Raw genomic sequence first — 5,432 nt, forward strand, 5'->3', positions numbered from 1 at the left:
CATTCTCTCCCATTTTATTTTGGATCAATTTCTCTCTTCTCAATTTCAATTTCTTCAAATTTTCTCTACTTTCTCACTTCTTATTTTTCATCATTTTTTTTCAAATTATTTTATCTCATTATTTATTACAAACTTTTAAAATATTTTTCTCTTTGTAAATATATTTGTTAATATTTTATTTAAGATTTAAAAAAAATAAAACTAAAAAATCATTTTTAGAAAACATTAAGCTCATTTATGAGAACACAACTTTGAAAACAAAAAACAGAAAACAATGCCAAACAGACCCTAAGTTTTTAAAATAGGCTAGATGATTTCTTTGAGTCAAAATCCTAGAAGGTTGAGTGATGCTTAGTGATTTAGAAAGGACATAAACAATTTTTGTGGACCTCTTGAGCCTTTCATTTATATTTATATTCCTTTGTTAATGAGCCTAATTTTGTTGAATACTCTAAAAATATTAGCCGAACCCCATTTGTGATTGTTTTTCTTTTTTGTTTCATAACCACCTTAAATTTAGTTTATCTTGAATATGTTTTGTTATAATTTTTTTTGGGGATAGAGAGTTGAAAATTATGTATTTTTTTTTGGGTGAAGTTATAAAATGTCCAAAAAAAAAAAATTGCTAAAAAATAAAAGAAGCAAACAATGTAAAGTTTTAATATGTTATTCGTGTAATGATATATACATTTCAAGAAAAAGAGAGAGTTTGGTGATTTATTAGGAGGTCAAAATGGGAATAAAGTGCAACATTTTGGGATACATTGACGGTTAGTGGTTATTCTTACAAGGTCTCCAGGGAGACTAAGATTAGGGTAGATTGATACTAAAAATTTTCCAACTTTATCTTTACCCTTAGTCCAACTGACGTTACAACCAAAAAAAAGACATACCAATCTAGATTGCTAAGCTGCCCCATTAGTAGCGGGGACAGGAGCCATTTTCTATCATCGAATGTTAAACAGAATGGACGTGTGGATAATATTCCCTACTCCAACGTGGCCATATTTAATTTTTTATGATTTTTTATGTGATTTTATAGCATATTAGTAACTTTTCATAGATTTTTAATTTTATTTTGGACAATATTTAATATTTTGAGTTATTAATATAGTGTAATATATATTAATTTTAGGCAACTTATTATTTTTTTTATTTTATTTTTAAATAAACGAGTACTCGTGTGGATTCTCCGCCCCAATGGGCAATGTGGATTATTTGCCTTACCCCAACGGAGAATATGCGGGGATAGTGACATGAACGGGGATTTAAACGGTTAATGGAGATGGGGACAGGAGGAACATCCCCTGCCAATTACTCGCCTCGTTTCTCTCCTTAAAGCTAACTACATTAGTGGAGATGAGTTATCAAGCCAATTTATGGAAACATGAATTAAGTTTTTGAATCGCGACATAACTTTATTTAAGAAAAGGATGATTGAGAATAATTATGCACAAACTCACAAGATGAGCTTTCTAGTTATATTTTGTAATTATTATGAATGCTTGAGAAAATTGGCCTATGAATTAATGCATATGTAAACATATACTACACTTTTCCTTACAAAGAGGAAGTTGGAGTCCTCCTTCCCCAATAATAAAAAATATATTAATAATTCTTATGATGATTAAATATCTTAAATATGGTGTTTTATTAAAAAGTTATTTGACTCGTATATATATATTAGGTGCAGGTAATGTGCAATGCATGTTTGCTTAATTTTATTTAGAAAATTAATTATTTATTTTTATTAAGTTTTATGATTGTCATATAAATTTTAAATAAATAAATAATATTATATATAACGAATGATAAAGAAGAATTAAACCAAAACATTGTTTATGGTTTTTTTAAATAATAATAATATGATAACCATATTTAAGACACAAAATATTCATGATATTATTCAAATCATACCTCAGGAGATGAAGCTTGTTTCTAATTTCTTATTTAGTTACATCGTTATACTATTTGTACACACACGCCACTTGTATATAATGTATTTATTATGTATTATATAAGTAATGATATTTTATAACATTTGAATTTATATTAATATAATTAATAAATATTTATTTTTAATTGATTTTAAAAGTATATTTTATTAAATATTTAGAATATTAAGTTGAAAGTTATCAAAAGAAACCGTTTAAACTAAGGTTGTGTGACGGTCGGTTTAGTCATTTTTTACAACTTCAAAACCTAAAATTCAGTTTTCGGTTTGGATTAGTGCGATCCAAAAACCAAACGACCAACATAACCTATTTAAAAAACCGACTGTTTTAAACCGCGATTTGGTCGATTTAAACCAAAAGAACTGAATTTATAACTTTTCTTTTAAAAAAAATTGTGAAGAAAAAGTGAAATAGGATTGTTGAAATATTTTTTCTTTTTGGCATTTTTTAATCTAAAATAGAATCATTCCATTTATCTATGTATTCAAAATGTAAATTAGAAATAAATTAATATAATATACATGCATATATACGTGTATAATCTCAGAACAAACAATACCAGAGTTTGCATGTATAACCACTACAAAAAAAAGGTTCTATACCGAGAACACTATACCGACAACATGTCCTCGGTATAGACATTTCATATGCGCGGGACATTTTCGCGGTTTTGAATAGGTTTAGTTGCTATACGGAGAACCTATACCGAGAACATGTTCTCGGTAGAGGGTTTATAAATATACCCCACAGCCGCGAAGCCCCTTCTCCTTCCTCTCTGGTTTCTCTCGGTTTTCTCCGAGCCGTTCGCCTCCCTCCGCCATTTTCCTCCGTTTTCCTCCCAAAAAGCTCGGTTTTAAGCCTCAAAATTGCCAAGGGTGAAGGGATTTCTGTGTATTTGTTGAAGGTATGATTTATTTATTCATTTTTTTTATATATATATTTATGAAATTGTATAATGATATTTTGTAGTTTTTGTTTGAAGGTTGGGTATTCGGTTTTTGTTGGACTAAAGAGATTGCTAGCAAGATATTGAAGGCATTGGTAAGTTTTTTTTAATTTTTCTGTATTTTTTTAATTTTTTTTCAATTTTTGAATAATTTATGTTTTTTTATATAAATAATATAATATTAATTTTAATAAAAATCTGAAATTATTATATTAGATAGAATGTATTTATTTTTAGGTTTTCAAAATAAGTATTAGTAAAAATGATATTTGGAATTAGAAAATTGTTATATGAGTAATTAGTATTTTTTTTAAATAAATTCTATGTTGTTTTGGTGAATTTTATGTGTATTAAACATATTAGTAAATATATTAAATATTTGAGTGTTAATTTGAAAATTTTGGTGGTAATGTTAGTATGTTGTTGTTGTCAATTTTAATTTTTTTTGGTTATGTTAGTAGTAAAAATTCAAATTTTATGAATATTGATGATTAATTTGTTGTTGTTAATTTTTAGTAGAATTTTAATATTTTGGTTAGAAAATTGAATAATTAATAAAATTTAGACTAATAATTATAAATTATATAGTCGTTTAAAATGTATTTGTAATGCTCTCTGCATGATCTGGGTCTGGATATTTTTTATGTCTTATTTGCAGGATTTTAAATTTTGGGATAGATGAAAATATAGTCGTTATGCTGCCGAATTTTTTATAGAATTGTAAAATTTAGAGATATTGTGAATATTAGTAGAAGTACTCAATAAAATTTCTAATTTAATAAATAATGATTTGATAAGTAAAATAATATATTTTAAAATTAACATTAACATTATGCAACTAAATTTTAATAAAAATAAACATTAATTAAATAATTTAAGTAATAATTAAATCCTAAAGTAAATAAATAAATTTTTAGCAAATCTTAGAAATTTTGTTTAAATTAATAAAACTATTCAATAAAGCATAAGTAAAATATGTAATTTAATAAATACTAAATTAATATGTAAAAAAATAATATTTGTTAGTTCTGATTAAATAAAATTAACAAATATATTATTAGAAAACCATTATTAAAATTAAAAAAATTAAATTTAATATTTGTTAGTTTTAATCATTATTAAAATTAAAATTAAAAAAATATGTTTTTAAAAATATTTGTTAGTTGTTTTTAATTTTTCTGTATTTTTTTTTAATTTTTTTTCAATTTTTTTTCAATTTTTGAGTAATTTATGTTTTTTAATATAAATAATAAATTTTAAACAAATCTTAGAAATTTTGTTTTAATTAATAAAACAATTCAATAAAGCATAAGTAAAATATGTAATTTAATAAATACCAAATTAATATGTCAAATTTAAATAATTTTAATAATATTTACACTGAAATATATTATAGTTAGATATCATAAAACAACATAATTAACTTCAAAGAGCATAAGACATTAAAAAAAACATATTTAATTTTATTTGTTTTTTTCTTTGGTAATAAGAAATTATTACCAAAGATATAATAGTGTTATTATCACCTAGTGATAATATTATATTTTTTTAGTGTTTATCACAAGAAGCCTTAGACCCGTTTAGAGAAGGTGAGTCATTGAAGACTCTTACATTTGCCTCTCTCTGAATTAGGACACACACGTGGATTAATTTGACCGTCAGATATCCCAGCTGATTGTGAACGAGGTAATACTTTACACATTGATATACTCCTTAAAATTTAACAATTAATCCATATTAATTTTAAAATATTGAATTTGCATACAATAGCGCCTCCAAATAAACGTGGACGCCATAAAGGATTGAACACGCGGGAAAAGAGGGAACAGTTGGGGCGTCCTCTCCCTCTCGAGTGGGATGTGCGGGGGAGAACATATAAAGAGATCGAAGAGTACAGCTCAAATTTCTCAAGAGAGCTCGGATTACTTGTTCGACAGTACACAGATCCGGACTGTCCTCAATGGTCAAAAGTACCAAATGCCTCGAAAGAAAGAATACTTGCACATTTGGAAGTAAGTAGTTTATGTATTTTCCGACGCCCAGAAATTACGGTATTAATTTCTTGCTAAAATTAACTATCTTAATTAAATATATTACTAACGATAACTTTCTGCAGAAACGTTCTGTGGTCAACAAGGAAAATAGAAGGAAACTGAAAGAGCTTAGCTATGGAGGTTCTCAGTCAATCCCAGCCCTACGCTATAAAAAGGTTAGTTAATTAATTATTTTTTAGTTTATTTTTCTTATTTACGTTTAATTATTAATTTTATAAAAATATATGTACGTGACAGCGCAATTTAGAGACTGGGCAACTTGAGTCCATCCCGAATAGCTGGATGGATACTCACCATAAATCAGGCACAGGGTGGGTGACAGAGACAGCCAAAAATACTTGGGTACGTTAAGTTTTTTTAAACATTTTTCAAATTTTTAATTGTTTCAAAATTTTAATTACATTATACATTGTATCACACGAGGAATTGCGTGCATACCGCGACACACAGCAGACACAGGCAACTGATACTGAGAGT

The 5,432-nt window shown here is 26.4% G+C and overlaps 1 long non-coding RNA gene across 2 annotated transcripts; it reads left to right on the forward strand.

The window, feature by feature from the left end:
* The first annotated feature begins 2,592 nt into the window (after positions 1–2,592).
* Positions 2,593–4,912, forward strand: LOC133815038 (uncharacterized). 2 transcript variants are annotated; one of them, XR_009884809.1, is made up of 4 exons: positions 2,593–2,859; positions 2,938–2,996; positions 4,534–4,587; positions 4,672–4,827. It is a non-coding gene; the product is annotated as an uncharacterized LOC133815038 (long non-coding RNA). The 2 variants fall into 2 exon arrangements; XR_009884810.1 differs by lacking the exons at positions 4,534–4,587; positions 4,672–4,827 and adding an exon at positions 4,839–4,912.
* Positions 4,913–5,432: the final 520 nt, after the last annotated feature.

The sequence above is a fragment of the Humulus lupulus genome, chromosome 1 (assembly GCF_963169125.1).
Source record: "Humulus lupulus chromosome 1, drHumLupu1.1, whole genome shotgun sequence".
Classification (NCBI taxonomy): Eukaryota; Viridiplantae; Streptophyta; class Magnoliopsida; order Rosales; family Cannabaceae; genus Humulus; species Humulus lupulus.